This window comes from Sapajus apella, unplaced genomic scaffold (assembly GCF_009761245.1).
Source record: "Sapajus apella isolate SASKATOON/1434 unplaced genomic scaffold, GSC_monkey_1.0 scaffold65, whole genome shotgun sequence".
In the NCBI taxonomy this organism is placed as follows: domain Eukaryota; kingdom Metazoa; phylum Chordata; class Mammalia; order Primates; family Cebidae; genus Sapajus; species Sapajus apella.
This window is the reverse complement of record NW_022437005.1, coordinates 10,413,323-10,433,341: the sequence shown is the minus strand read 5'-3', so window position 1 is coordinate 10,433,341 and position 20,019 is coordinate 10,413,323. Positions and strand designations below refer to the sequence as shown.

Sequence of the window (20,019 nt, the reverse complement as noted above, 5' to 3'; positions counted from 1 at the left end):
CAGCAAATCACACTGCCACGTGTGTACCTATGCAACAATCTTGCATGTCCTTCACATGTACCCCAAAACCTAAAATGCAATAAAATTAATAAAAAATAAAATAATAATAATAACAATGATAATGAAGAAGTTTACACAGCAGTTTCGGGGAGCCCCAGGCAGCTCAGCAAGGCCTCTGCAGGCAGACTTACCAGAATTCCTCCTCTCTGGGCAGAGCATCTCTGGAAAAAGGCAGCAGCCTGTCAGGAACTTACAAATAAAGCCACACCTTCCCAAGACAGAGCACCTGGGAAAAGGAATGGTTGTGAGTTCCGCTGCAGCAGACTTAAAAGTCCCTGACCAGCAGCTCCAAAGGGAGCAACGGAGCCCACAGCACAGCACCCGAACTCTGACAAGGGACAGACTGCCTCCTCAAGCGGCTCCCTGACCCCTGTATATCCAAAGGGTCACTTTATACAGGAGAGCTCTGGCTGACATCTGGCTGGTACCCTTCTGGGGCAAAGCTACCAGAGGAAGGAACAGGCAGCAATCCTTGCTGCTCTGCACCCCCCACAGGTGATTCCCAGGCAAGCAGGGTCTGGAGCGGACATGCAGCAGTCCTGCAGCAGAGGGGCCTGACTGTTAGAAGGAAAACTAAAAAACAGAAAGAAATAGCTTCAACACTAACAAAAAGAATGCCCACTCAGAGAGCCCATCTGAAAGTCACCAACTTCAAAGACCAAAGGTAGACAAATCCACGAAGATGGGAAAAAATTGGTCCAAAAAAGCTGAAAACACCAAAAACCAGAATGCCTCTCCTCCTCCAAGGGATCACAAATCTATCCAGTTTTGTGGATAGACAGTTTGACGAATTGACAGAAGCAAGCTTCAGAAGGTGGGTAATCACGAACTTCTCTGAGCTAAAGGAACATGTTCTAACCCAATGCAAAGAAACTAAGAACCTTGAAAAAAGGTTAGAAGAAATGCTGACTAGAAAAACCAGCTTAGAGAATAATATAAACAACTTGATGGAGCCGAAAAACATAAACGACTTGATGGAGCTTCACTTCTTGAAGCATACACAAGTTTCAACAGCTGAATCAATCAAGCAAAAGAAAGGATATCAGAGATTGAAGATCAACTCAATGAAATAAAATGGGAAGGCAAGATTAGAAAGAAAAAAGAGTGAAAAGAAATGAACAAAGCTTCCAAGAGATATGGGATTATGTGAAAAGATCTAATCTACATTTGATAGGTGTACCTGAATGTGATGAAGAGAATGAATCCAAGCTGGAAAACACTCTTCAGGATATTAACCAGGAGAGCTTCCCCAACGTGGATGGAGCTGGAGGCCTTTATCCTTAGCAGACTAACATAGGAGCAGAAAGCCAAATACCACATGTCCCCATGTATAAGTGGGAGCTAAATGACGAACTGAAGGACACCTATGGGGGAACAGCAGACACTGGTGCCTATGGGCCAGTCAAGGAGGCGGGGACACGCCTCAGAAGTCTTTCAGGAGGCTAACAAACATAAAAAATGCTCATCACCACTAATCATCAGATAAATGTAAATCAAAACAACAGCCAGATACCATTTCACACCAATCAGAATGGTGATTAAAAAGCCAAAGTCAAGTACCTGTGAGGCTGCAGAGAAAACAGAATGTTCATACACTGCTTTTGGGAGTGCAAACTAGTTCAGCCACCATGGACAGCAGTTTGGAGATTTCTCGAGGAACTTAAAACAGGACTACCATCTGATCTATCAATCCCTTTGCTGGCTTTATACCCAAAGGAAAATAAAGTATTCTACCAAAATGACACATGCACTCCTGTGTTCACGGCAGCGCTATTTATGGTAGCAAAGACACAGAATCAACCTAGGTGCCCATCGGTGGATCGAACAAAGTGAATGCGGTACATACACAGCACAGGATACTGCACAGTCATGAAAAAGAATAAAGTCATGTCATCGGCAGTGAAGTGAATAAGGCTAGAGGCTATTACCCTGAGTGAATTAACAAAGGAACAGAAAATCAAATACTGTTTATCCTGACTTACAATAGGAGCTAAGCCTTCGGTACATGTGTACCTAAAGATGGGAATGATAGACACAGGGGACTATTGGAGGGGTAAGAGAAGAAGGGGGAAGGAGCTGATAAACAACCTATTGGGTTCTATGCTAACTCCCTGGGTGGCAAGACCATTCAAACTCCAAACCACAGTGCCACACAGTAGCAAACCTGCACATGCAACCTTTGAATCTAAACTAAATTTGAAATTATTTTTAAAAAGCCTTCAATCTCAGTGGCTTAAGGCAGCAATGTAACACTCTATTATTGTGACAGATATTTCCACAGATGCACGGCATGTATGCTGGGGACTCTGGACCATTTATGTCACTCTGGGGCTCAGGATGATGAAGACACCATCACAATAACAAAGGGTCTAAGGCAGTGAGCACCTGCACTCCCTAGCATAACTAGAAATAACACGTCACTTATTCTTCTATTACATTGAATAAAGCAGGTGATGACTGCAACAAACTCAAAAGGGAAGGAAAGCCCTGTCTTGCACTCACAAGAAACAGAAGTCATCAGGGACAACCCTAACAACCACCACAAATGCCCACCTACCATAAATGCCCACATAGCAGCTACCAGACAGGCACGAGCAGAGCTCAGACCTCACTTTATCCCTGCCCACCTCCGCCCCTTCCCTGGACACCCTGGACATAGGGACCCTGAAACCACCTAACAGGAGTATAATGAAATGTAGGGTTTAAAAAATTCCTTAAAGTACACAGAAAAACATTTTACTCATCTTTGGGCAGTCAAGTATCACCTGGGACAGAGTACCTGGGTGATCACTCACGTGTTTCATTCATTCAGCCACCGAATTCACTAAGATGCCAAGAGGACGAAGTTACCTGGACCCACTTAGAACCGCCTGGGTGCCAACATGTGGCTACTGGTTGCCTCTCCTACCTGATTCCTTGTTCAATGGGAAAGAATTCCTTGTTCATAGCACCTGTGATTCATCTTCATTTCTATCTTATTTTACTTCTGGGCCTCTTCTCTCTCATTTCCTTTTTATGCATTTTAAATTTTGGGGTGATTTTACACATTACACAAAGCAATTTCCTTTTAATTTCTGCAACTTTTATAAAATATTTTTCTTTTAATTATTCAAGAGTTTCTCTGTAAGTTAATATTTCTAAATAAAGGTTTATAAAAGTTTTTCAGACTTTTCCTAGAACGAGCCTAATGTCCACACTCCTACTGTCTTTGGTGAGTATACATTTTATGCTACAAACAAAGTCGGGTGCTGCAGAAAGGAAAGCAAAAGAGCCAAGTCCTCCGTTCTTGAATTTTGGGTGGTAGACAGGCAAGTGGAAATCAGAGGAGAGAATAGGGCACTGGAGAGCACAGAGAAGGGCACTAAACCCACAGAGAGGACTGGGGGAAAAGGACAAGCCCACATCCCTTGGTTGGTCCTCACTTCCTGGGCACTTAGCAGCCCACATTCCAATCACCAGCATCTGCACCGATTTTCCTGTGCACATAGAACAACTAAGCGCGAGAGAGCTAATGCCCCTGCACGTTCTTCACCCAAGCGATGAACCGGCAGACATGTTCTACGCAATCTCCCAGAAGTTCCCAGTGGAAATGAGTCCCGCCTGCCCATGGCAGTAGCCTGGAAACTCACACTTGCTGTATTGACCACTTCTCTCCCTTGCCTCAATTCCTCACTGCTTCAGAAGTCTTTCCTGCGACGACCTCCCAAATAAAACTCTTGCAATTGCATATTTGTTTCTGCTTCCGGGTAGGTCGATCTAGACAGTCATGTTTATGGAAAATATAGTACCTGGGGAGTCACAAAGGATGAAGAGGAATCAATGAAGTGACGCAGGGGAAGGGAGTTCCAAAAAGGAGGAGCATCTGGGCCAAGACACATGGCCGTGAATTGGCATGAGTTCCATATGAAGGGACAATGACCCTGGAGTTAAAAGGGCCCCATCCACTATCTCAAAAGCAGCTTAACTGTGGCCCATCATAAAATCTCTCAAATGTCAAAGATTTTCAGCTCAGCAGACTGCTGGAACATCTAACCTCATGGCAAGAGCATGAAACCAGATGACACGGGTTAAAATCCTGGTTGTCCGTTTACAAGCTGTGTAAATTTCAAATATTTCCTTCACCTCTCTGTGACTCAGCTTCCTTATCGGTAAAATGGAGACACTAATGGTAACTACTAAGCAGTTAGTGTGAGATGGTGATGATTATATTGTATATAATAATGTATATTACATACTATTGTGAGAGTACTATCATTATTACTGGCTTGTTTTTGTTTGTGATTATCTCAGTGATCTCTGAGACAGGTCACATGGAGGAACTTAGTTGCTGCCCCCCTCAAGACCTCCTGGCCTGGTGAGGGACAGAAATTCACAAGCAAGTAGAAAGACTCTAAGAGGATGATGTAAAAGCCTCTAGTGAACATAAAAGTGCTGTAGGAGAGCAAACTCAGAAAGTTCACACCTGGCTACATTGACCAGGGAGGAATCCATGGATAACATTTATGTAGGCCTGAACTTGAGGAGCAGGTAGGATTTGGAGGGGCGAAATCCAGGGAGGATTGGGCAGGTACATGTGTCTTTCCATAAAGACAAATTTATGTGAGCCTGGACAGGTAGGTATACATGTGCTGAATATAATGAAGTCCAGTTTCTTTTGAGGCCAAGCCACATTATATGCAAAAGCAAGATGACGACCACAGAGGGCAAGATGCCTGGGTCTCGTGTGGTGGGAGATACAGCTTTCTGAACATGCTGGAACCAAGGAAACAGAATCCGAGGGCGGAGCCCAGTGGACCAGTGACAATGGCACTGTGGATGTCCAGATCAGACCTTTGTAGGCAGCGTCCAGCAATGTGGGAGCTGAGAAACGAAGTGAGCCTTCTCTTTTATTGATTACAGATAGTTCTGGGAATCCAAAGCAGGTTCACACACTCCTATCATGTTACAAATCCAACTACCTCCTTGTTTTTTTCTATAAATGTATACACTGAGGGTGAGGATGTTACCACATGAGATTTATAAAGAGCGTGGCACACTATCTAATGCACAGTAGTTGCTGAGAGATGCTGGGTAGTCGTGGTGATGGTGATGGTGATGGTGATGACAGTGGTGATGGTGACAATGATAATATGGTGGCGATGGTGGTGATGTAATGGTGATGAAAGTGGTAATAATGACCGTGATGGTGGTGGCCACAGTCATAGTAATGATTATATAAAGCCATTCTTCTATTGCTTTAAATACCCGAGGGTGTGCAATTTCTATAGAAAAAACGTTTAATTGGCTTAGAGTTGTATAGGCTATACCAGCATGGCTCCAGCATCTATTTCTGGTGAAAGCCTGAGGACACTTACAGTCATGTGTGGTGGAAGACGAAATGGGAGCTTGCATGTCATGTAACAAGAGTGAGCAAGACAACACCCAGATTTCTCGTGAACTCGCAGTGAGAATGCACTCATTCCCATGGGATGGTGCTGAGCCATTCGTGAGGGATCTGCCCCATGATCCATTCACCTTCCACTAGGCCCTGCTACCGACAACGGGAATTACATTTCAACATGATATTTGGAGGGAATAAACATCCAAACTATATCAGCGCTGGTGGTGGTGGTGATGATGGTCATGGTGAGGGTGATGGTGACAATGTGGGGGAGGAGCATCACTGAGCGGCAGAACGGCTCTCAGGAGACCTCAGATGGGTAGTTCCTCTCCACAGGCAGGTCAGCGCAAGAGTGTCCAGCCCTCAGCATAAAGCAGAGCCATGGTGGGCAGTTCCTTTCTGCAGACAGTTTGTTCCAAGATGCTGAGGAGACCTGAAGAGGGTAACTCCTTCCCACAGCCAGTAGTCCTGATGTCTGGCTGAGTCTGGAGTTTTTATAGGCTCGGAATGAAGGAAATGTGTGCTGACTGGTCCACGGACAGGTCATGGGCAGGCACAAGAAAAGCACCATAAGTTCTCACTCTGGGCTGTGGACTCCACCCAGAACTGACAGCCAAGGCTTCAGGCTGTCCTCGGCTTGAAGGTGGGAATTGACCAGGGACCCACACCTTTCTGCCCAGGAACCTGTCTCCCTCTCACCATCAACGTGCCATCCATGGCTCCCAGGCTGTTCATGCTGAGCAGTGCCTGCAAGCCTATGCCAAACTGCCCTCAGCCTCCACCAGCATTCCATGCCAGTCAGCTCCCAAAGTCCGTAGGGGGCTGAGGTGTCAGGGGGCTGGCATGTCAGCACTGCCTCAAGTGTGCAAACACCCAGCTGGGTTGTGACAGCTCCAGGGCTCGGCTACAACTTTGCTCTGAACCACAGCAGGTGCTGGGTGCAGGGAGAGGCCAGGGAGCAGGAGCAGGCACTTCTGAACCTGTGGGGACTAAGGACTTCCCAGGCCCTGAAAGCACAGGGATGTCCAGGTTTGGTGCTGCAGCCGGGTGGCCACAGCTGTACCTGGGAGCCTGGAGCTCCCACCTGTTCCTGGCCCCCACCAACTCTGAGGAGCATGCAGTGCCAGCCATGCCCCTCCTGCGGCAGCTGGCATCCCCACAGTGGCTGCTCTAGATGGGCCACTGCTACCATCAATAGGAGTATCCAATTCTTCATTGTCACCTGCCTTGTGAAGGTCTAGCAACGGCAGTGGGGAGAGCTGCAGGAACAGGAGGCTGTGCCATCTACTGGCAATTGCTCTAATCAATAAAACCCTGCACACTCAGGTAGTCCAGAGTAACAAGGACAGAGCCAAGTAGAGGAAACTCTGTAGAACCCAGAACAGTGCTCAGGAAGTGTTTAGTTTGCAAAACTTATTCCTCCAAGGCAGACCCTATGTCAACCCTGGGGTCACCTTCAAAGCCGGCTCTCCAGAAAGAAGCTGGAGTAGCAGGTGCCCAAGGGGCTGCTCATCCGTGGGTGAATGCTTCCCTCTGGTGGTCACTTGGTGAAGTGGCGGATGCAGGCTCCACCTTACAGAGGTTTTCTGCAAACCCATGAACTGAGCAGGATTTACGGGGCAGGTGGCTGTGGGTGGAGGAATTTTCCTGTAGCTTCGTGGTTTATCTGCTACCTTGGAGGATTTTCTTCTTGTCTTCATCTTCACATTTGATATTTCAGCATATCATCCTCTCCTTTATTGTTGGGGAGTGGGTTGCCCCCTCTGCAAGCCTCTTCCTTCCTTAGTTCCCCTCAGACACCCTCCATCTCTCAGGGCCCAGCGGCCCTCCATTCCCTGACAATTCTGGCATAGCCCAAGGGTTCTTCTCAGACACCTTCGGGGTGTGTGGATAGACCAGACATACTGCAATCAGCTTCCACTGCAGGCACCAGCATCTGGACAAGGGGAACGCAGTGATGCCTGAAAGCTCGGAGGTGCCAGGAACCGCAGAGCCCCACACAGGATGTTAAATCATGGTACGGCCCTGGCTCAGGGAACTCCTAGGTCCAGGCTCCTAGAACGGCCACGGCTCTTCTCTCCTATCACCCACAATGTGGTGAGTGGTGGCATGTTTCAGCCCCGTCTATGTTCCAGCTCTTTCAGTCCCACCATTTGACAGGCCCCTAGTTCCCATCCCACCTCCAGGAGGAAAAAGGTGGGTAAGTGTGCCGCAAGTTGCAGACTGTAGATTCCTGTGGTTGGCGCTATGTGAGACTAATAACTGTAAATATTTTGATTTTCCAAATATGATTTCCAAAGAAAAAAAATGTATGATCACTATTTCATAATAGAAAGTCATTTTGGTGCCATCCAAAATGGGGGCCATGATGAAAATGAAGGATGCCCTGCCCTGCACTCTGGTGAAACCTGACTCCTAGGCTGGATAGAAGCCAGCCCAATTGTCCCGTAGAACTGATATTATGGTTTCTTTCGAATGAGCATAGAAATTGGCCTTCCCAGTATTAAAACTTGAGAAACTTACATTTGTCTTATCTGAGTTCCTTAGGAAACACACCTTCAGCATCAAGGAACTGAAATTTACCAGATCACCATTCCAGACAATGAGATGCCAGATTCCTCAACCATGGTGACTTCTGCTAACCAATTCCTCCTCCTTAAACCTCCCTAATTCCTGTTTTCCTGCATGTAGTTACATTTCTTTTCTACTATATAAACCCTTTATTTTAGTGGATCAGAAAAGTGGATTTGAGACTGGCCTCCCATCTCCTCTGCTGTGGCACCCAGTTAAAGCCCCCTCCCTGGCAAGGCTTATTGTCTCCTTGCTGGGCTTTCTGTGCAGGGAGTAACAGAACTTAGAACCCCTCTGTTTTGTTAGCAGGTGTTTGTTTCCTCACCAGGAAAGCGTTGCTTATGGCTCAGCTATGTGGGGCAGGAGAGTTTTGGAAGATTCCCTAAGCTGCTGCCCATCTGCTTTTGGCTGGAGATGGGTTTCAGTCTGTATATGGCCCCATCACTCCTGGCCCCAGCCATGTTTCTCATTGACTAGGAAGAACAGCCTTTGAAATCTGACATCTGCATCCAGATGGGTGAATGTCCAGATGAGTGAGATCTGCTGCCGCAATTTGGGAAATTCCAGGGGAATTTCCATTTGCAGGTTGGATAACTGCAAACGACTTAGCAAGGAAGGCAATCTGGCTGTTTCTGTTTAAACATTCTTGTGGTTGTTACTGTAGCAGTTAGATTGTGTTTTGGAGATTGTTTTTATGTGTGTGTTCAAGTAGCCATGGGAAATCAAAGTTGATACATTGATAATCTTTTGTAATACGGTTTGGCCCCAGTATTCTTTGGAATCTGGAGTTTGCTGTGGAATGGGAATGTGGAATGGACTTGTGTGTATTCAGGCTTTGTACTGCTGTTCTAAGCAGTGTTGGGCCTGGTTAGCACACGATGGTCTCCAAGAGTGTTGTTTGGCGCCAGCGTTCTTCAGTTCAGGGAGGTTTGGCCTTTAAAAATCAAACTGCCATGGAGATGAGTTTACCCTGAATTTTGATTCAAAGCCTTCGTTAGATTACCTATGGGGTTAAAAAAAAAAAAAAAGCTTAAATATGTGAACAGCGTTGCACACCAGTGAGTTTGTATTGCTATCTCATGGTTAGATTTCTGAGGTAAAACCTATTGGATAGTGTGTGTGTGTGCGTGTGCGCACGTGTGTGTGTGTGTGTTTGCGTGTGTTTAAATGTGTTTATGTCTATGTATTTTTTATGTTATATATCTGCTAAATTTGCTTATAAATCAAAGAGAACTCATAAATCAATTAAGACTGTATAATTTTAATTTCGCATGACTTAAGTAGACATTTAGTAAACAAGCTGGCTTTAAACTTATTTGTAAAATTAGAACAGACATGTCTTCAGAATGGTCAACATACATTTTTTTCTGGGTTTTGTATTTGTCTCTACTAGACATTTTGAGGTCAGGGTTTGGCACAGAAAGTTATAAAACTATAAACCCCGCAAAAACAAAAAGATCTTTGCTCATGTGATTTTTTGATGAAGACTAATTTAGTGTTGGTTTAATATACAGGTGGACCTTCTGAGTTGTTGGTGAAAACTTCCATATATCAAGCTTCAAAGTTCTTAGTAAGGTGGATACCAGATATTCACAGACTATAAAAAGTGGTTGACAAGGAAATAAGTTGAAATGTTGACTAGCTTTGTCTAATATCTCAGTTTTCAGAAGAAGTGAAAATAAATTTTTTAAAAATGAAAAAATAGAGTACATATAAATGAGATAAATGCTTATAGGTGAACTTTGTGTGTAGTTTAAAATGTTAAAGTGATTTTGGGTTGAATATGCATCTGGAGAGGCGGGCAGCTTTGTAAATGGTAGAATCTGACAATTCAGAAGCAGCAAGACTAGCAGGCTTCAGGAGTGATGTTTAAGCATGATTGAAAATGACTAAGTAGCCTGGTGTGGTGGTGGACCTGTAATCCCAGCCACCGCAGAGGCTATGATGGGGGATCCCCCCAAGCCCTGTACTTCCAGACCAGCCTGGACAAAATAGGGAAACTGTGCGGCATAGACCCCTTCTTAAAAAAATAAAACCTGACACAGCTGTGTGTGCCTGGCTTCCTGTAACCTACAGCTTCAAGGACAAGGTAATAGGGACCCAGAGAGAAACAATGGACCCAGGACTGAGCCTGGGGCCTCCAGCACCCATGTAACTTGGAGGAGTCCACCTGCCCAGGAGGGGCCGTGTTTCCTTCTGCCAGGTGATGAAAGAGAAAGCCGTGTTCTCCCAGGCTGAGTGGGTGACTATTGATCTCATCATCTGAATTAGTAGAATGAGAATTTAGATGAGTGGCCGAAGTTCTCTATAATGAACAGCAATAATAAATGAACACTAAATAGTGCTATAATGAATAAATCATCAAGCACATAAACATCACCTAAAGGTACAAGTGGTCAGGACGAATTGGCCAAGAGTTGAGATTTTGCATATTTGGGTTTTGAGAAACTAACATTCACCATTTATGGTAGGAGCTTGGACTGAGCAACCACAAGATTTGGTGGTTTCTCAAAGGGGAAGACCGGAAGCTTTCTTTATGGAGTGCCCGGAGTTTTCTGGGGTCAAGCCTGTCCCTTACACACAGCTCCCTCCTTCTCCCCTCCCTACCTGCAACCATCAAGGACAGGCAGATGCTTCTAGACCAGGAGCCAACGTTGGTATCGCATTTGGCTTTGACGCCACATCATTGGTGGGGAAGCCTGCTGGCAGCCCCTGCCGAATGAGACAAGAGGGCAGAGCCCACTGTCTGAGGTCTGACTGATTTGAGCTTCCTGGGGAAAAGAGAATCCTTGGGACACTTCTGCTCAGGATCCAGTATGTGAACAGTGCTCATGGTTTTGGATAACAAATTACCACCGACTTTCTCAAGAAGTGCATTCATCAGAGCAGAGCCAGAGAAGAAACATGCAGCCTAGTGGAGAGGACAGGGAGCCGCCTTCCGGAGCTTGGGCTGCAGGCTGGTGCAGGCTGGGCTCCACTGACTCCCTGGGCTGCAGACTGCAGAGTCCTGGCCTCGAGGGAAACAGATGGCTCTGAGCAGGAGAGCAATCCCTTTGGCATCTCTGGGTGGTCAGAGTATCTTTATAATCCTGTTTGGTCACTGGTAGGACTTCCCTGTCGCTGTTTGCGTAAACTTAAATATCAATTCCTTTAGCGAAGTGCAGTGACTGTGGAGAGTGGTTCCTCTTCCTGCTTGGAATACTGTTAAGCCCAGTCACTGAGTGCTGGAGGTCATCGGGACAGGCCTGCCCCTCTGTGACCCTGACTGTCCTCTCCTCCCTGTCACAGAGGAGCTGGATCCAGAGACAAGACTCACCTTGACCAAACCTCAGTTAAGCTCCTCTGAGCCTTCTTCTCCCCTAGGCCTCAACTAGTCCCCAGCCCCGGACCTCCTGTCCCTGCCACGGCCGCATTGCCGTTTTAGGAAAGAATCCTGCTAAGTCAGTTTAGAAAGAATCCCCCACCCTTGGGATCTGATCACCCTCAACATCTGATCAGGTGCCTCATTCCTCAACTTTGATGTCTAAGGCTCTGTCCTGCCTTTAGCAAGACTTTGTTATGTCAGTTTAGCCAGAAACTCTTGCCTTTGATGTCTCTGCTTAGTAATTTTTCATCTATTAATGCTGCTCCCTGCTCCTTGCTGTAAATCCTCACTTGCCCTTTTTATATTCATAGTTGAGCTCTCTCTCTTTTATTGTGAGAGTGTTGATCCTATTCCAATTGTCTTGGGTCACCACCAGTCCAGCATGTCCATTGCTGCGATCACCATTTTGCCCATAGACCTGCCCCTTGACCGGTGTCCCCATCCATGTTAGCAGCCTATCCTTGTCCATGGAAGAACAGGGGACGTAGGCAGGGAGAACAGGGGGGCTTAGGCAGGGAGACTTAGGAACAGGGGACTTAGGCAGGGAGAGGGGTGGGGGGAGATGGAATGGGAGACAAAGAAAATGCAGGTGGGCAGAAGAGAGGGAGGAGCCCAGGCAGGGCGTGGAAGGAGGTGGGCTGGGGATGAATGCACGGCTGCTGCTGGGCTGGGTTCCCCGACTCAGGACCTCGCCCCTTCACCCTCCTGAACTTCCCACTCCTCACTCTTGTCCCGGCAGACTATGGCCTGGCCCCTGCACACTGCACTGCCCTTGCTGGCTGCCCTGTTTGTGGCCCTGGCCTAGAGTCCCCCAACTCAGGCTACAATGATCACTCAAAGCGACATCTATGACACAGACCTCAACAATGACAGACTGCAGCGCGCCCTGGACTTTGTCATCAGTAAGTACAACAAGGAGCGCAATGATGAGCACTACAGCCACCCCCGCAGGTGCTGCGAGCCCGACGGCAGGCGGGTGATGCCACCATCCAAGGGGTCCTGAGTCCCAGCCAGATTTGCCCCTACCCCAAGAGCATTCCCAGCAAATCAACACTGACACATTCATGATCTAATGCTCAAACTCATTCGGCTTTCCCTGACTCTCTGCTAATGGCCTTCATGTCCAAGGCCGGTCCCAGAACATGCACTGTAGCCACTGTCCTGTCCCTTCCACCTCCTTTAAACTGCAGGGCCTGCTGTGTCTGTGCCGTGACCCTGGCATTCCCCAGGTCCAGCAGGGGTGGACGGGGCCTCTGTGCTGACTCGGGGTAGGCTTGGCGCTGCTCAGGATGAGATCCAATCCATGAGGATCGTCCTCCTCCCTGAGTCCTCTCTGCAGGGACCACACGGGAACCTGGCTCCTTGTCCTGCAGAGCCCTGCTTCCCTTCCAGGGTCACATCCTTTGGGCTTGCGGCCTTCACCCTCAGGCTGGCTGACCACCCCCTAAAGCCCAGGGCAGCTGAATTCCTGCTGGGGTGGAGCACGCCTGATCCTGCCTCTGCCAGCTGACATAGCATTAGACCTCAGCCAGATGAGGACAGCAGTCACCCAGGAGAGCGGAGGAGGGGGTCAGATCAGGAGGGAGCTCCAGAGGGCTACTGGTCCCAGCTTGACCTGCATCCCATGCAGAGCAGCAAACAGTGACACAGCCTCGGGAGCTTCTCCACCTTCTCTTGGAAATTCAGAGGAGTCCAGACTAGCCCTGTTTCTCCTCCTGCAATGTCAGCTGGGGCTCTCTCCCTGCACATGAGGGGCACTCCCTGCTGCCAGGGTCCCTGCTGGCCTGCACCCCTCTCTCAAGTGTGACACTCACTTGGCGTGAAGCATGGGATGCTGTGGATCACTGGGCCCTGGAGCCTGTTTTACAGACGAGCAAACTGGCACCGGAGACACCTCATGACTTGCACGTGGTTCCCAGGGCTCCTCACCTCACATGGCTTCACAGTTCTCACGGTTCATGTCTAGAGGAGGCCCTGTGCAGGGGAAGGGTTCAGTTCAACTCTGCAATCACAAATGTGAGACATGCAGGTGCGCTGCTCCCTTTGGCAATATTGCCTCCAACAACACACGTACAAGGGCGGTGCTACAGAGGCAGTCTGTCATTGGCCTAAAACATTGTGTGTGTGAAGCTTCTCATTGCCTGCTGCACGTGAGGGATAAATAAGTCTGGGTGAACAGAGGGAATGGGGTGCTCTATGGGCCGAATGCCAGTAGCTGGAAGTTAGCTGAAATTTCATCATCAGGTGACAGACAGCTTTCCTGGGATGGCTGCAGTGTCCCTGCCCCTGGAGCACAGGTAGCAGAATTCACTTAATCCTTTGCTGTGGGAAGGAGCATTCTCTTGGAGTTTAGACCCTGCCCCGCACACCTGGTGCCAAAACTGTTGCTTTGTCCCACCCTGACTGGCTGCCCAAAGCTGTGCTTTCTGTTCCTGAGTCCAGTGAAGGGGGTTTCAGGCCCTGGTTTCCATCTGCCCTGCTCCTGCTTCTCCTCCTACTGGGCTGCATGAGACACCTTGTTTCAGGTACTCAGAGAAAACAAGTGATCAGGTAGGCTGGGGCCCGGTGCCCCTGCCAGCCAACAGGAGGTGTCTTCCTTGCGGTGACAGCGTGGGCGGTTCATGAATGCAGGCATGAAGCCCCAGGAAAGCCCAGCGACTCAGTCACAGTGAAATGCCTGTGTGTGCATGAAACTGACAGCGTGCTGCGCATGCATCCTGCTCTCTCACGCATGGAGATCGTGGGTGAGGTGAACTACTTCTTTGATAGGAAGATCAGCCTAACCACACGCACTAAGTCCCAGCCAGGTGTGGACAATTGTCTCTTCAGTGACCAGTCACAGCTGAAGGAGGTGTGTGCCTGATGTACGTCAGGGGTGTCATGCAGTGCAGAGGGTATGTGTGCGCACACGTGTGTGTGTGTGTAAGCACGTGTGTGTGCACGTGTGTGCCTGTGTGTACATGCGTGTGTGCATGTGTGCTCCTGCACACATTTTGAAGGGAATGGAGCATGGGTGCATATGTGAAAGCCATGCATGTGGGTTTGTGCACACAGGTGCAGATGCCTGTTGTGAGGGGCATGCATGTGTGTGTGAATGTGGAGTATGGAGCATCTGTGTGCCCACATGTGGGAGGTGCATGAGACTGTGTGCATGTGGGTGGCTGGATGTGTGAAGGAGCAAGCACGTGAGTTCACGCATAGATCCGTGTGGGTGAGGGTTGGTGTGAGTTTATGTAGAGGCCTGTGTGTGCAGATGGAGTGGTGTGGCAAGGGGTGAGGAATTTGATTTGCTAAGAGGGCTTTAGCTTGGGAATAGGGGTACTGGGGGGCTCCACCCTGTGTGCGTTGCGTATTGCCTGCTGGGCTGGAGAAGGCAGTTGCAGGGCTGGGTTCTGGTCAGTGAGAAGCGGCTCCGTCTAATCCCAGCCTCAGGGACCTGCCCGCAGCCACGGTCTCACTGAACAGATTAGAGGGAATTCAATGCCTCTTAGCTGAGAAACCCTGGACCTGCCCCGCTCCGATACCAGCTTCTCCAAGAACTCGGAATTTCTCGTGAGGTCTCCATTCAGGGGAGAGCTGCATTCTCCTTGTCATCTCCTCGCCACCCTTTTGAGTTGCAGTTTCCAGTTCCCTAGACTCTTCCCTCTGTGCCCTCTGGGTGCTGGAGGTGGAAGGAGCTGGGGGCAGTGAGCTGTTTCCCTCTGCCTTGCGCTCTTGGGGATCCCAAGGCCTTGCACAGGCTTGGGCTGTGCTGGGGCAGGAATTCTTCAGGCTGGGGTGGGGGCCCAGTGCCACCTGGTGACTTGGAGCCTTGGGAGGGGCAATGGAACGGTCACTGCCCAGCCTGGTTCACTGTTCTGGGACTCAGCTGGTGAAGGCGGGAGCCAAGTGTCTCACCTGGGTTGGTCCTCACCCCCACTCTGAAATCTCGTGCCCGAGTGCCTTCCCCTTTAAACGTGACCCACACTGATTGTCCCTCTCTCTTTCCTCACAGAAACAGTTCTGCTCTTTCCAGATCTACAGAGTTCCCTGGAAAGACAGAATGTCCCTGGTGAAATCCAGGTGTCAGAAAGCCTAGGGGTCTGTGCCAAGCCAGCCGCACTGACCGCCTCCTACTCCCACCCCTGGACTGGTGGCCCCCGCCCTGGGGAAGGTCTCCCCATGCGCCTGCACCAGGAGACAGAGAAGGCGGCAGACAGAGGCCTTTGTTGCTTGGCAGGGGGCGCTGCCCTCCCCCCTTCCTTCTTGCTTCCTACCTCCCCTGTGTGCCCCGCACACCCCACCCACCCACCTCCTGCTATAAAACAGTAGCATCGCCTCCCTCTGAGTTCTTGGCTGTCTGGGCATGTGCACACAGGCGGGGCTTCCACAAAGCCTCCTTGTTCTGCTGCTGTGCAGATTAGAGGAGCATCTGGGAGCTGACGCGGCCACAGCAAGGCCATCTGAGGAGCTGCTGCCACTTTAGGAGACCTGAGCCTCCAAACAGGGAGAGAGCAGCCAGGGGCTGAGAACCCAGGCCTTGAGCTGCAGCAGCCCCTGGTGAGGGGTCAGGGAGAGACGGGAGCCCAGGCTGCTGCCCCGGAAGATGGGCTGCTGCTTTGGTCTGAGCTCCTGGTGACACCAGGAGGAGGGGCTGGCTGTGTCCACAGGCAGGGGCCAGGCCTCGGAGGAGCTGGCCAGGCTGTGGATTCCATCTGTGCCTGCAGAGCTGAGCAGACTCCAGGGACTCAGCTTCTCTCCTCCAGTCCCCTAGACACTAAATACATAGCAATGTATGTGTGCTTCTTTCCACAGGAGACTGGGCCCTTACATGGAAACAAAGTCCAAAAGAGTGTGTGTGTGTGTGTGTGTGTGTGTGTGTGTGTGTGTGTGTGTGAACTGACTGGCAGAAATGCCAACCGGACCAAGGATGGGCAAGATCACACAGAGAAAGCAGCGTGGGCTGTCACCCATCCTGGGAGGCTGTGGCTGATGCTGAGAGGTGGGGCCCTATGAAGGTTTTAATGATTCACGTCCACAGACCCATTCTCTGGCATTGAATTTAAAAACCAGCCCTCATGTCAAGCTTAATGTTAGGAATAGAGAAGTGGAAACACAAGAAGGACTGGCATGCAGTGGACTCTTCTTCTTCCAAGGATGTTCTATTTAATAAAGAGCATCCTTTTCATCCAGCATCATTCTATAGATAGTGGGTATTTGTGCTACAAAAATCCACTAAGACACAGCCCACCCTGTACAGCCCTTCCCTTTGCCATTTCTGGACAGAGGGTTGTAGCCCTCAGGCAGGTGCCTCTGGGGCGGAGTTCTCAAATATCTTCCACACCTACAGCTGCATTGAGCAAGGGCTGCTGCCATGCACAGCGAAGGGGAAAGGCCAAAGGGAAATCTGCCCAAACAGCCCTGAGGCCAGCACCCCATGTGCCGCCCTAGAAAGCCAGGGAGGGGAGGGGAATAGAAGCAGTGGGGAACATCTGCTTCTATTTCCTTTTCACCCCTATGGGATAAAAAGAAGCTTTGGGATGTGGGAATAAAGCGGCGCCCAGGAAGCCATGAGCTGGGGAGACTTAAGTCTGAGCCTCACCCTGTCGGGGGAGGGTGCACTCAGTGATCCAGGCTTCTGCTGGGAGGCAGGTGCAGAGGGCAGAGCAGAGGTGCCCAGGAGAGGTGGTTGGTGGAAAAGTCTTCCGTGCAGCAAGGTGCTCATAATTTTCCACGTGGATAAGAGATCTCCTTTCACGCAGCCACCACCCAGGCGCACAGTGAACGGCTGACTTTGAGTAGATCATTCCCTTTCCTAACACAATTCTCTCTTCCTTGGGGAAGTTGGGAGTGAAGTCCGGGCTCTGCACAGGCCTCTCCCCACCATCTCCCTGTGTGTCTGCTCCCTAGGAGGGGAGCAGGAGGCAGGGACACTGAGAGTGAGGAGGTGCTTCTTCTGGGCCAAGAGATGGGCGGTGAGCTGTGTTCTGAAGCCACTGAATCTTTAGGGGAGTGCAAAGGAGTCCCCTGATCAGATCGTGTTGGAAGTATTAACCTCTTCTAAGAGTTCTTAGAAATTACGCGCTAAATCAGCAGTATAAACTGCAACTGCAGAGGTGAGAAACGCCTCATTCGGCACAGAGAAATCAGTCTGAAGGGAGGGGTGAGTGCACTGGAGGCCTGGGGCGTGTGAGACCTGGGCAGGTAGATGCTCAGCACGGCGAGCACAGGTGGACCAAGACGCTGCGGAGCTTCCCATGTGGAAAATAGGGCAATATTAGAAACAAAAAAAAAATCACAAAAGTTAATGTTTATTCATGAAGAGAAAATAAATTACAGCAAAATACTCACTTTTTAAAATGCTGAGACATACCACAAACATCCACAAAATCCAGAAAATAACACACATCCTAGTGCAAACAGCCACCAAAATCAGTACCGGAGTCAAAAGACTCAGTACTGGCTCGTCGCAGTAAGGGAATAGCGTGGCACCGAGGATCCTCGGATGACTCAACAAACAAAGGGAATGAGGTTACAGGTTTGGAGGCGTGGATTTTGAGGCTAGGTTAATGTACTTAGAGCATGGCAGGCCTCTGCATAAAGGAGCCACGGTCAGGTGTGGTCTGCAAAGTGGACCTAGGCCCTATGTCCTCAGAACCCATGAAGTCCAGCCAGATACGGAACGTTCTGTCCCAAAACCCCTTCTGTGTAGCTCTGTGCTTCTGTGTAAAGGTGGATATAGACTCTCCAGGCAGTGGGATGTTCTTCTTACTCATAAACAAAGTTTCTGACAGCCCCTGATGCTAGAGAACAAGGTCTTCCATTGAGTCAGAAAGAAGCCATCAGCCAAGCAAGAGGCGGCTTGACATTTCAAAGCTGCAGCTTGAGTGACACATTGTTTCCTGCTCATGATGCCGCTGGCTTTGACCCCATCAGTCCATCCCACCGCCCTGCAGATGGAAGGGCAGATTTGCTCTTCCTTCATCCATATGACCTTTATTATCTCGTATAACTTTTAAAAAATAATTAGCTACTTGACACAAACAAAATAATTTCTTCCTATGTTTCCTGATTACCTAAAGAATCCCTACTTGCCTCATATGACATTGATTCAGTAACAGAGTTTCCTATAAATATAGCAGAAAGATAAGCCAGTTTTTTCCAGTACGGGCTTAATCACTTGTAAAATTGATGGCATATAATATTTTCACTCTAATTTAAGACTCACAATTGTAATATCATGCAATTTTTTGATTATTGTCTAATTTGGAAAAGACTCAGTTTCCTTTCACAGGCAAGCTCTGAGATGTTAGTACTTTCTAAATGTTCTTCACTTAAGATTTAGGATCTTAAAGACTTTATTGACAGTGTCACTATTGCAGCATTTTCACACTGTCACTGTTGTAGTGAGCTTCAAAATACTGCAAATGCATCATCATGTGCTCTATTGATTAGCTCACTGAATGTGCAGGCAAAGTGTGTCCTCAAACAAGTATCTTTCAAGCCGTCTCACCTGTAGGTTGCAATATTACATCTGTGTTGCCTGGAGCTGCCAGACGTCATCAGGATAAGAGGGGGAGGGAGGATGGTTCCCATCTGCTGGGTCTGTGCCACCTACACGTATATGTCCTTGCTGTGGGCAGTTTCAAAACAAAGGTCTGTGCTCTACAAATGTTCAAAAATCAAGATTTCTATCAAAGTTCCCATCAAAAGTAAAAAACAACTACATGGTGCACTAATTATACAGATCAGATTACTGAGTACATTTTCAACAGGAAAAACCTTCCGTTTCTGACTAAGTGTGAAAAAGAACCAGGTCATCCACTCACAAGTGCCCATGATTCTGCTGGGAATAATTTTCTACACTGACTTCCGGCCCCACACATTGCAAACCGTGTTTCCTCTGCACTGATCACAGGCTTCCCATGTGCTGTGCAGGGAAACATTGTGACCCAGGAGCCACCTCTGTCCCTGCTGCTTTGGATCAAATCCTCGGTGGGTGGTGGGGCCGGGGCCGGGCCTGGGGCCACTTTCACAGCAGGACCACTAGAGACAACGTGACTATGCCCAGGAGTGACTGAGAGGCACAGGGGTGTTCCCCTCACCCCGGGCTAAATGCATCCCAAATCACCTTCCTCTTCTCCAGATACCAAAATGCCTGTGTACACCCGCACAGCATGCAGGAGGAGAATCGGAAAGAGAAAGTCACAGTAAAAAGAGGCAAAGCCCTTAAATAACTGCAGTGTAAATACTTGACTTTTTAAATTGTACAAAACATCCAGCCAAGAACACCTGTTGCTCCGCCCCACTCAGACCCTTTTCTCGATTGTGAGGAGCCTTGCACTTAAACACCGTGAGCTTCCTGGAAAACCCACTTGTGACAACGTGGGCAGACCCCAGTATTCTTGCATAGTGGGTGGACAAAGGGGACGTGAGGGGGGGGGACAAATCCACCAGCCACAAAAGTAGGAGGAGACCTGGAGAGGACGTGAGGGAAGGAGAAACTCATGCAGAAGAAACCTGCATGGGCGTCAGTGTCTGGTGAGAGGCCTTCAGCTGCATGTAAACCAAGTCCCCAATTTACAATGTCTTGAATGCAAAGGGAATGCTCTGCCCTCATGATGAGCCCCTGGGCGACACAAGCTCCAGGGACAGAAGTCCCAGT

The 20,019-nt window shown here is 49.0% G+C and overlaps 1 long non-coding RNA gene across 1 annotated transcript; it reads right to left on the bottom strand.

Moving 5' to 3' along the window:
- Window positions 1-7,189: 7,189 nt before the first annotated feature.
- On the bottom strand, window positions 7,190-15,825 carry LOC116530230. The gene is made up of 3 exons (XR_004259888.1): window positions 15,746-15,825; window positions 10,594-10,602; window positions 7,190-7,201 (listed from the first exon to the last, which is right to left on the bottom strand). It is a non-coding gene; the product is annotated as an uncharacterized LOC116530230 (long non-coding RNA).
- Between the last annotated feature and the right edge of the window lie 4,194 nt (window positions 15,826-20,019).